Raw genomic sequence first — 13,389 nt, 5'->3', positions numbered from 1 at the left:
AAAGGTAAGTTGCTAATGATTACATGTCTACATGTTGTCACTGGAAATCATTTATCATAAGCTGCATCATTTAACAAATACAAGGACAGTAATGTTGTAAATTTACCAGTTTTAACTGATAGATAGTACCGTATAAGTACTTATTTCTGCGGGCTAAATATTCTGCGATTTTTGTTTAAATAATAGGTTTTAAATTTCTGCGTATCTTATTTCTGCGGTGTCATCATTCTCGCATTGATGTTTATTATTTCTGCGTTTTAATTTAGATATTTGTACAAAATTAGCCGATACAAACAGACAACATTTCAAGATTTGTTGATGTAACATGTACATTACTTCCGGTAAACATGCAGACGACTTATAATGTGTGTTCATCGTAATCACCATGTATCAGTATATAAACGTTAATAAACAAAAATCAACAACGTGCAATGACAAGTATTAATTGTAATACTGCATGTGTATAGATCAGACTTCCCGAAAGTTGAAAAAAACTGCCAGACATTCGGTCTGACAAACCATGAAAATCTGTCGGACCGAAACAAAATCTGTCAGACCAAATAAAATTGATCAAAATCAAAGAAAAACTTGTGTTTGTATTTCTAAGACACTTTTTGTTTTTTATTTTTTCGCCGTAAACATCGGCACAATCCGTACAGCGCATTTTCATCTCCTCCCTGTCATACACCAATGAAACATGGTTCTGCTTCCATTTTTCATTAAATTTCGTCTCTGGTCTATTCTTTTCATCCTTTTATTGCTGTTCTGCGCACTCTTCTGACGTAGATTATCGGTTTTCCAAGGTTTGGCACCTTTAGCGACGCCATTTTGTATACATGCGGCTTGGATAAAAGCCGGACAGTCGGACCGATCCGGAATAAAAAATTGTCGGACCTGATCAAAATTTATCGGACATGTCCGTCGGACCGACGTATTTCGGGAAGTCTGATAGATATGAAGTGTGAAAAATAAACAATGGTAAAATCGCACTTAGACACAATGTATTGTACAAATACAAAAGGGTATGTTTATTGCACCTGTCAAACTATAATAGTTTTATTATGCCCCCTCTTCAAAGTGCTGCAACTTCTCAAAGATAAGAGTAAAAGGCTTTTCAGCGTCGGTTACTAGTTACCCTAAGATCGACCTGAGGCCATTTTTAGCCTGTCACATGTCCAAAATTTTCTTGGCGATGAGGGGGACTCCGCCCCCCCCTTCAAACCCCCTGATGTAACATTTTGATGGGGGACGGTGTTAAAAAAAGTGGTCACTTTTTTTAACAACATTTCTCAAACGAAACCAGTATTTGGGTCTAAATAGGGCATTTTTTCACTGTCGGAGGCCTCAAAAAATGGGGGGGGGGAGCAAAAAGCCGTCGAAACACGCTTATATGAGGGAAAAGGTTAAACAAAAAGTACAAGTAAAGTAACTTTTTTTCTAATATTTTATTCATGCATAAAGAAAAATTCTCATCTACAAAAGCTGATAACTGTACATGGTAATGTAATTACACAATACCAATAGTTGACATGCATGTAGACATAGGGATTGGCTTAATTTTCTGCAGTTTTTAGCTCGACTTTTTTTGATAAAAAAAAAGGAGAGGTATTGTGATAGTCGCGGCGCCGTTGCCATTGCCGTCCGCAAACTTGTACCTGGATCATAACTTTTTTAGTTCTTGGTATATTATCTTCATACTTGGCCACAACAACCCTTAGGACAAGACCTTTCAGTAGACCACACTAACCTTGACCATTCATCCGAAAATGACCTTGACCTTCAAGGTCAAAAGTCCAAATTTTGCTTGTTCTTGCTATTATTGGCTGTAACTTTGTTATTTTTGAATGGATTGTCTTCAAACTTGAACATAATAATCTTCAAGGATAGCCCTTAAAAATAACCAGACAGACCTTGACCTTCACTCATAAATGACCTTGACTTTGAAGGTCAAATTATTGAAATTTTCATTTTTTTGGCTATTATTGGCTGTAACTTTGTTATTTTTGAATGGATTGTCTTCAAACTTGAACATAATAATCTTCAAGGATAATCCTTAAAAATAACCAGACAGACCTTGACCTTCACTCATTAATGACCTTGACTTTGAAGGTCAAATTATTGAAATTTTCATTGTTTTGGCTGTAACTGGCTGTAACTTTGCTATTATTGAAGGGATCAACTTCATATTACAAGAGAACATTCTTAAGGACAAGACCTTGTTGTTTATCAAACCCAAATTGACTTGGGCTCTTTAATGACCTTGACATTGAAGGTTAAATTACTGCATTTTCTCAGATTTGTGCATTAAAATTATTGAAATTTTCATTTTTAGCTCGACTTTTTTTTTTTTGAAAAAAAAAGTAGAGGTATTGTTAGAGTCGGGTCGGCGTTGCCGTTCCCGTCCGCAAACTTGTACCTGGATCATAACTTTTTTATTTCTTGGTGTATTGTCTTCATACTTGGCCACAACAACCCTTAGGACAAGACCTTTCAGTAGACCACACTAACCTTGATCTTCATCCATAAATGACCTTGACCTTCAAGGTTAAAAGTCCAATTTTTGCTTGTTCATGCTGTTATTGGCTGTAACTTTGTTATTTTTGAATGGATTGTCTTCAAACTTGAACATAATTATCTTCAGGGATATCCCTTAAAAATAAATAGACAGACCTTGACCTTCACTCATAAATGACCTTGACTTTGAAGGTCAAATTATTGAAATATTCATTTTTTTGGCTATTATTGGCTGTAACTTTGTTATTTTTGAATGGATTGTCTTGAAACTTGAACATAATAATCTTCAAGGATAACTGTTAAAAATATACCGGAAGACCTTGACCTTCACTCATTAATGACATTGTCTTTGAAGGTCAAATTATTGAAATTTTCATTGTTTTGGCGGTAACTGACTGTAACTTTGCTATTAATGAAGGGATCAACTTCATATTATAACAGAACATTGTTGTTTATCAAACCCAAATTTGCTTGGGCTCTTTAATGACCTTGACCTTGAAGGTTAAATTACTGAATTTTCTCAGATTTGTGCATTAAATGACCATAATTATATATTTATTGGTGTGTGTGTGTGTGTGTGTGTATTTATATTTATACATATCTATCATCATCATCATCATCATCATCATCAACAACAACAACAACATATATTGCATGTTTCTATTTATAGAATTGCATGTTTCTATTTATAGATTTGCGTGTTTCTATTTATAGAATTGCATGTTACTATTTATAGAATTGCGTGTTTCTATTTTTAGAATAGCGTGATTCTATTTATAGAATTGCGCGTTTTTATTTTTAGAATTGCGTGTTTTTATTTTTAGAATTGCGTGTTTCTATTTTTAGAAATTGCGTGTTACTATTTTTAGAAATTGCGTGTTTCTATTTTTAGAATTGCGTGTTTCTATTTTTAGAATTGTCTGTTATTATTTATAGAATTGCGTGTTACTATTTATAGAATTGCCTGTTACTATTTATAGAATTGCGTGTTTCTATTTTTAGAATTGCGTGTTACTATTTTTAGAAATTGCGTGTTACTATTTTTAGAAATTGCGTGTTACTATTTTTAGAATTGCGTGTTTCTATTTTTAGAATTGCGTGTTTCTATTTTTAAAAATTGCGTGTTACTATTTATAGAAATTGCGTGTTTCTATTTTTACAATTTTGTGTTTCTATTTTTATAATTGCATGTTACCATTTTTAAAAATTGCGTGTTTCTATTTATAGAATTGTGTGTTTCTTATTATAGAATTGCATGTTACTATTTTTAGAATTGAGTGTTTCTATTTTTGGAATTGCATGTTTCTATTTTTAGAATTGTGTGTTTCTATTTATAGAATTGCGTGTTACTATTTATAGAATTGCATGTTACTATTTATAGAATTGCATATTTCTATTGAATTGCGTGTTTCTATTTTTAAAAATTGCGTGTTACTATTTATAGAAATTGCGTGTTTCTATTATTAGAATTGCGTGTTTATTATTCGCTGTAACTTTGTTATTTTTGAATGGATTGTCTTCAAACTTTATACAGTCAACATTGTATTAAGAGACCACTCAAGGGACTGCCAAAAAGTGGTCTCTTAATAAATTGGTCTCTCAATAGAATTGTGGAAAATTCGAGACTTTTTTATATTACAAGTCATAGATATAATAACATCTTTTTATAAAAACAAAGACTGTACAATATTATGTATGTATTACAGTTTCATAATTACATTTATGCCTTTCTTTTAAAAAAGTCATCAATATGTGTTTGTTTTTTTTAAGTAGAAATTTGTGTACAAATGTGATCTACGCTCATAATACTATCAACAGGTCATTTTGACCATGAAACAAAGCATATTGTCTTATATTGTTAATATGTTCATACACATCTCCTGCTGAACATACTTTCAAATCATCAGCCAGAGCTCCAGATAATTTTTCATGTCATGAGTTTTATTTCAGCAATTAGTTTTCACACTACCCCGATTTCAAATTCAATAAAGTTTTTAGAGATCTTGGATTTTTTTATTTATTTTTTTTTGTCGAAGGGTCATATTTAATGTGGTACTACATGTATTTTATAAAGCATGAGATGAGCACCTACACAATCAGCAATGAAAGGCTCGGTTCTGTAATGTTTAGTCCACTACGTTTCACGATTTTATTTCGACTACAAACGATGACATTTGCTATTTACTCAGACTCAATTCAATGCACGATTTCCTCATTCAATTTATCCGGTATTATTAGTTGTCTGTCATTTTTTCGCTCGTTCCGACGTCATTTTCGATTTGATTTTCTGGAAGGGAGGTCACTCTGAGCACATGACAAAACTGTGCCAATGCGGTGTTGTGATACAATATTGCTCTGACAAAATATGTCACAATAAATATTACGATCGGAAAACTGTTTCTTTCTTTCCGATTTTGAAACGATTGCAATTGTTATTCAATTCGTTTTTAAACGACAATTATTTGTGACGGTCTAATTGACGGTCATTTAATAGATACTTTAAGACCAATGACCATGAAAAATATTTGTTTGTTTGCTTGTACACATCAAACCTACTCGCTGATTACACATGTGAGAATGCCCGTAGGGACGATTGTTTGTCACGGCCGTTTAATAGATACTTTAACACTGAATTTTGTACATTTGGGCCGACATTTAGTGGCCGCTGGCCGCGATATAAAATCGTCGTTTAATGGAATTAACTTATATAGTAAAAATCATCGGGAGGGATTTCATGCGGTCGCTTAATAAAAAAGTCGCTTAATAAAGGTGGACGCAAGTACGATGCCAAATGTATATAGGTTTGTGAAAAATATTTGCATCTACAAAATACCTTTAAAAAACATTGGATCCTAAGAAGGATACAAAAACGTGGAAAAAATAACAAAAAATTTGGAGAAAATAAACGTTCATACAGTGCTAAAGTATAAATACCCAAGTACTTTTGGCGTATTATGCCTTTATCAGGGGTGTATTACATGTATAATGTGCACACAATAGAGCACAAAATCTCTATACGTGTGTACTGTATAGTATCAAAAATTGAACTGAAACATAGTCGCTAGAAAGGTGATAAAATTACATTGATTATGAATAGACCGTTATTGAATGGTCATTGTGTTGTACTTTACAAAAGAAAATATAGCCTGCGGTCAATATGGCATAAACTCGGTTAAATATATCTATAAAACTATGTATAAAAAAAAAAAGAATGCTCTCAGGCCAGGGAAAAAGAGCCCTCCCCGGCACCGCCTGATAACTAAAGTTAGTTTTAAAACAGTTTGTCAAGAATGGGCGAGAATAAGTGTTAAAATTAGTCTCCTTTATTGATTCCTGATGGCTCTAGCATAAGAAGTATGTTTTGGGAAATGCAGAGTACAAAGTTCGTTAATTTTTTATACGTTTATTTTTATTAGCCCTTTCAAATGTTTTTACATATCTTCAGACAGTAACGTATAATATAATCATAACAAATATAACAATGACGTAACGTTATAAAAGTGCGGGAAACGTAAAAATATGACGTTGCGCGGCAAATGAAGTATTGAATTGCTACAAAAATACATAGGCAGTGTAAGAAATTTGGATTTGAATCCGCTAGGCTGGTCGGACTACCAGATTGGAATATTCACTAGCCCAAAAGACATTTTACTAGCACAATTCATTTGTTCAAAACAGTTGTTTATATATTGCCTCTGAAAATACAGTAGCCTGGTAGGGCTTGTTACTGTGAAAAGTTGGTAGCCCGAGGAGAAATTTTGTAGTCAGGGGCTATCGGACTACTGCTAATTTCGAACACTGCATAGGGTAAATATTCTATAAAGGGAGGTAATAAATACATATTGACATTGACTAATTATAGAAGTAGATACAACGTTTGCATTACTAATAAATACTTTTTAATATTAGTGAGCTAAACGAGTAAAAATATGTCAGAAAATGTTTTACTTGAAACCATGTGGAAATGTAAAAATATTTACTTATATAAATGTAAAGATCTTGCATGAACCTCATAGACTAAATAAAGGGAGGTAATAAATATGCTTTAATATTAAAAGCATTGACTTATCATAGAGGTAAATGCAAAATTTGTATTACTAATAATTACTTTTTTTATATGAATTAGCTAAACGAGTAAAAAATTGTCAGAAAGAAAGTAACTTAAAACCATCTGGAAATGTAAAATAATTGTTATATATAAATACCTAAGTTTATTGTAGAACATATATTAGGTTAATATGAGCTGTTTAATTGTTTAATATGCTTGTAAAATATAATTCTTTTTATGCCACTGCTGCGATGCGGTGGCATATAGCGATTCACCTGTGTGTGTGTGTTTGTTTGTTTGTTTGTGTGTGTGTGTGTTATATAGATTATATAGTGAACTTAAAAAATCTTCTTGTGAAAAACCACTTGTCCAATTTCAACCAAACTTGGCAGGATTGTTCCTTGGGTGAAGGGCTTCCAAAGTTGTTCAAAGAATTTCATTCCATGCAGAAATCTGGTTGCCATGGCAACCAAAAGGAATTATAAGAATAAATTTAAAAAATCTTCTTGTAAAGACCCAAAAGGCCTAGAGCTTAGATATTTTGCATAAGGCATTGTCTGGTAGACCTCTAACAAGATTGTTCAAATTATAGCCCTGGGGTCAAAATTGGCCCCGCCCCGGGGGTCATTGATTTTCACTATGTACATATAGTAAAAACTTAAAATACCGTCTTGTAAAAACCCAAAAGGCCTAGAGCTTAGATATTTTGCATAAGGCATCATCTGGTAGACCCTTACCAAGATTGTTCAAATTATAGCCCTTGGGTCAAAATCGGCCCCGCCCCGGGGTCATTGATTTTCGCTATATGTACATATAGTAAAAACTAAAAACACCTTCTTGTAAAGACCCAAAAGGCCTAGAGCTTAGATATTTTGCATAAGGCATTGTCTGGTAGACCTCTACCCAGATTGTTCAAATTATAGCCCTGGGGTCAAAATCAACCCCGTCCCAGGGGTCATTGGTTTTCCTTATATGTATATAGTAAAAACTTTAAAAAAAATTCTTCTAGCAATTGACAAATGCTAGAGGTTAGATATTCTGCATGAAACATTGTGTTGTAAACCTCTAGCAAGATTGTTCAAATTATAGCCCTGGGGTCAAAATTACCCCCGCCCTGGGGGTCATTGATTTCAATATATACATATAGTGAAAAATAAAAAAATCTTATTGTCTGAAGGTACAAGGCTTAGATCTAGCTTTAATATTTGTTAAATAATATCATCATATGAAAGGTACTCTACCAAAGATGTTCAAATTTTGCCTCTTGTGTCAAAATAAGCCCCGCCCCTGGGAGCCATAGGTTTATCTTATATGTATATAGTTAAAACTTAAAAAATCATCTTCTCTAAATTGACAAAGGATAGAGTTAAGATATTTTGCATGAAACATTATGTAGTGAACCTCTAGCAAGATTGTTCAAATTTTAGCCCTGGGGTCAAAATTGGTTCCGCCCCGGGGGTCATTGATTTTCATTATGTACATATAGTGAAAAAAAAAAATTTGTCTGAAGGTTCAAGGCATAGAGCTTTGATGTTTGATATATAATATCATCTATAGGTCCTCTACCAAAGTTTTTCAAATGTCAAAAATTGGCCCTGCCCGGGGGCAGTGATTCTCATTATGTACACGTAGTAAAAACAGAAAATAAAACAAATGTTTTCTGAATGGGAGAAAGCTATAGCTTAGATATTTGACTTGAAATGTTGTTTGGTGGACCTGTATCAAGATTGTTATTAAACCATTGGGTCAAAATTATGCCTTGCCCAAGGGGACAGTGACCTACTTTCTTGTCCTTTGATGTACAGCAATGACATTTTGACCATGTGCACAGTTTTAGTTGTAAAATTGAACTTTGACCTAGATTTTGATGATGTGACCTACTTTCTTGTCCTTTGATGTACAGCTATGAAATTTGAACCATGCGGTGGCATAGCATTTTTCTCAAATGCAATCTTGTTCATCTCTGAAATGATCATCAATCTTCAGAACTTAATATAGGGGAAATATATTAAACTTTCCCCCTGAACACTCATGTAGATGTTTATTCACCTTAAGAAAACAAAGTGACTCTGTATTAGTTTGTTGTCTATGTAAATTCATTCGTAAGTTTAATTCATTTCTAGTTTGCCCAATATAAAATTGTTGACAATTTGGACAAATAATACTATATATTACATTTTTAGCTCACATGTCACAAAGTGACAGGGTGAGCTTTTGTGATCACTTTTCGTCCGGCGTCCGTCCGTCGTCCGTCCATCCGTCCGTAAACTTTTACTTTAAATGACATCTCCTCATAAACCACTAAGCCAATTTCATCCAAACTTCACAGGAATGTTCCTTTGGTGGTCACCTTTAAAATTTGTTCAAAGAATTTAATTCCATGCAGAACTCTGGTTGCCATGGCAACCGAAAGAAAAAACTTTAAATAACTTCTTTTAAAAAACCCAAAGAGCTAGAGCTTAGATATTTGGCATGAAAAATTGGCCCCGCCCCGGGGTCATAGGTTTTTCCTTATATGTATATAGTAAAATCTAAAAAAATCTTCTTCTCTGATTTGGCAAAGGCTACAGGTAAGATATTTGGAATTTGATTTTCATTACATACATATAGTGAAAACTTGAAAAATCTTCTGGTCTGAAAGTAAATGGCCTAGAGCTTTGATATTTGATATATTGTATTATCTGAAGGTCCAATACCAAAGTTGATGAAATTTTGTCCCTAGTATCAAACTTGGCCCCGCCCTGGGGGGTCATAGGTTTTTAGCTCACCTGTCACAAAGTGACAGTGTGAGCTTTTGTGATCGCTTTTCGTCCGGCGTCCGTAAACTTTTACTTTAAATGACATCTCATTAACCGCTGAGCCAATTTCATCCAAACCTCACAGGAATGTTCCTTTGGTGGTCACCAAAGAATTTAATTCCATGCAAAGAAAAAACTTAAAATATCTTCTTTTAAAAAACCCAAAAAGGTAGAGCTTAGATATTTGGCATGAAACATCTTCTAGTGAGTGTCTATCAAGTTTGTTCAAATAAAAGCCCTGGTGTCAAAATTGGCCCTGCCCCAGGGGGTCATTGATTTTCCCTATATGCATATAGTAAAAACTTAAAAAATCTTCTTTTAAAGAACCCAAAAAGCTAGAGCTAAGATATTTAGCATGAAACATCTTCTAATGAGTGTCTACCAAATTTGTTCAAATAAAAGTCCTGGGGTCAAAATTGGCCCCGCCCCAGGGGGTCATTGATTTTCCCTATATGCATATAGTAAAAACTTAAAAAATCTTCTTTTAAAGAACTCAAAGAGCTAGAGCTAAGATATTTAGCATGAAACATGTTCTAATGGGTGTCTACCAAGTTTGTTCAAATAAATGCCCTGGGGTCAAAATTGGCCCCGCCCCAGGGGGTCATTGATTTTCCCTATATGCATATAGTAAAAACTTATAAAATCTCCTTTTAAAGAACCCAAAGAGCTAGAGCTAAGATATTTAGCATGAAACATGTTCTAATGGGTGTCTACCAAATTTGTTCAAATAAGAGCCCTGGGGTCAAAATTTGCCCTGCCCCGGGGGTCATTGATTTTCCTTATATGTGTAAAGGAAAAACTTTAAAAAAAATCTTCTTTGAAAAAAAACAAATAGCTAGAGTTTTGTTACTAAGCATGAAACATCTTCTAGTGAGTGTCTACAAAGTTTGTACATATAAAAGCCCTTGGGTCAAAATTGGCCTCGCCCCGGGGGTCATTGATTTTATATTTGTGTATAGCAAAAACTTAAAAAAAACTTCTTTGAAAAAACCCTAATAGCTAGAGTTAAGATATTAAGCATGAAACATCTTCCAGTTAGTGTCTAAATAAAAGCCCTAGGGTCAAAATTGGCCCTGCCCCCGGGGACATTGATTTTCCTTATATGTGTATAGCAAAAACTTAAAAATCTCATTTAAAAAAACCCAAATAGCTAGAGTTTAGATATTAAGCATGAAACATCTTCTAGTGAGTGTCAAATGGGGTCAAAACTGGCCCCGCCCAAGGGGTGTCATTGCTTTTAACTATATGTGTATAGTTCAATCTTAAAAAAATATTTTTTTTAAAAACTCAACGAGCCAAAACTTAGATGTTTAGCATGAAATATCTTCTAATGGGTGTCTACCAAGTTTGTTCAAACAAAAGCCCTGGGGTTTAAACTGGCCCCGCTCTGGGGGCCTATATACAGGTGAGCAACTTCAGGGCCATCATGGTCCTCTTGTTAGTTATACAGGTCATACTTTGTTTTACTGTGAATTTTTTGCCATTTGTAAACTGAATTGTGTTACCTTCGATAATTGAAGGACATGTCTTACCCCTGGTTCTGTTACATTTTGTTACTGACGGAATGTCCACTTTCATATCAAATCTAGAGGGTGATAAAATTTGTTTTAAGTTTTTCGGCTGTCTTTTACTGTTTATTATTCTTTTCTTTTGTAATACATTCTTCATTCTTTCACTCTTTTGTAGAATTGTTTTACAATAATTTATAACTGGGAACATGTTTGTATTTCTGGGATTGTGTGTTGAAACGAAAGGGATAACATTATGAGCGGAAGTACGAGTGTCTTGACGACCAGTGGTCTTAATGGGTCCCTTAGATATAGCCTGCTCTATTTCATTTTGTATCGGTACATCTGGATAATCCTGTTGTTTTAACTGTAATTTCAATTCTGTTAGACGCTTTTCTTGTAAGTCTTTATTTTTCACGATAGTAATGATTCTTGACGCTTAATTGAATGGTATGTTAACTTTAGTATGCTTAGGATGACATGATCTAAAATCTAAATAGTTGTGTGTATCTGTAGGTTTACAGTATAAATCTGTAGAAATGTTATTTCCCGACTTCATAACAAGAATATCCAAAAAAGCCATCACAGTTTCACTTTCATTATATGTGAATTGTATACTTTGATGCAAGTTATTAAGTTCGTTTTAAAAAATCAGACGTGTCAATTTCTTTTGGTAGAATTAAAAAGCAATCGTCAAGAAATCTCTTCCAGTTAACTCTTAAATAGCTTGAAAATTCATTGTTGTATCTTTCATAAAGAGTTTCTTCTAAATATCCGAGGACTAAGGTAGCGTAAGTTGGAGCGATAATAGTACCCATAGCATGCGCCTTTTTTCTGAATATAGTATTTTCCGTCGAAGTAGAATACGTTGTTGTATAAAATAAGTTGCAGCGATTTTATTATGAAATTATGTTGAAATTGTTTGTCTATCTTTTCTGGTATTTTTTCCATCCAGAATATCACAGCTTTCAATCCAAGATCGTGGGGAATATTGGAATACAAATTTACTACATCAAAAGTGACTAGTTTAGATTCATGATCTTCTATGTGTTCTAGTAAATATTTCAGAAAATCTAAATCATCTCTAATAAAACTAGGAACACATTTACATAGAGGTTTAAGAATTATGTGTAATAGTCGGCTGAGACTTTGTGTTATGCTATTAGGTCCTCCACAAATAGGTCTAAAAGGTAAATCGTTAAGATCACAAGCTTTCAGGTATAAATATATAAATGTGTGTATATATATATATATATATATGTGTTTGCTATAAGATATTTGTAATAAGAAAATTAATAGTGACTGAGTCAGCCAACTGTGGTAAAAGAAGCTATGGTAATAAAAGTGATAACGTCACAATAAAGTTAAAAAATAACTTAAATATATGAGGCCAATTAGCACGAAGAAAAAGCAACGGCCGCTGTGGTGTAGTGGTTAGCATACTTGACCGGCAATCCAGAGACCCGTGGTTCAAGTCTCGGCTGCGGTGTGCAGATTTTTCGCGTGATTTTTCTATGTATAATTTCCCGCTCATGACTTTCTTTCTTTCATATGAGTATATTTATATATACAAAATATATAGACAAAACTAATGTGACAAGACAGACCGATTAAATTTATAAAAAGGAAACGTTAAGATTTGTATAAACATTTCTTTGTTTGCTTTTAGAAAAAGTAAAAAGTCGAGCATTGCCCCCGCCCAGCGGTGGCTTTTGTTAAATCTGTGGTGTCGTTATAAACCACAGAAATAGCAGAAATAAAGTTCCGGCAGAAAAAGTACTTATACGGGAAACTATATTTTATACTTAGTTCTTAAATGGATTCAATTATCTTTTTCAAATGAAAATATCACTCTTAATGTGTTCATTTCCTTAAAATCCCTGGTCAAGGATCATAAAGATAACACAGTTTCTGCTTTTAAGCCTAGGTTTATTAAGTTTACTTCTGATATAAATGTGGGTCTAATCTAATCCAGGAAATGGTCTGTAAAGACCATCGATCTGAGTACAGTAAGGTATTATACACATCAACGTGCTTTATTAATTTTACTTTGACAGGAGACCGACAATTAGTTGGCATTTGATTTGGGAATATTTGGATAGCATGCAATGTCAATATAATTTGTTCAAAACTAAGAGCGGACGAAAGGTTGATTTTGTGGTGAGAAAAATGACAATACACGTAGGTCTATTAGACTATTGCGTATTTAATTTTTAATCCCTTTTCCGTGTAGCAGAAAGGGGATAATAGGAATGGCCTCTGTCTGTCAGTCCGTCTGTCAGTCTGTCCGCTAAAAAGGACTAAAAGGATCAAAAGGAAAAGTCACATAAGTACCATTTCGTGAGTACGTCTGTCTGTCGGTCCGTAACACTTTCGTGTCTGCTCCATAACTTTTAAACCGAAATAACTTGGCACAAGTAATCACCATAATGAGACGATGAGCAGAGTGCAAGAATTTGGTTGCTACCCCAAAGGTCAAGGTCACACTTAAAGGTCAAATGTTAAAAAGTCTTCATTTCAT

This window comes from Ruditapes philippinarum, unplaced genomic scaffold (assembly GCF_026571515.1).
Source record: "Ruditapes philippinarum isolate M1 unplaced genomic scaffold, ASM2657151v2 ctg4481_1_1_1_1, whole genome shotgun sequence".
In the NCBI taxonomy this organism is placed as follows: Eukaryota; Metazoa; Mollusca; class Bivalvia; order Venerida; family Veneridae; genus Ruditapes; species Ruditapes philippinarum.
The sequence above is the reverse complement of the archived record's forward strand: the minus strand, read 5'-3'. Positions refer to the sequence as shown.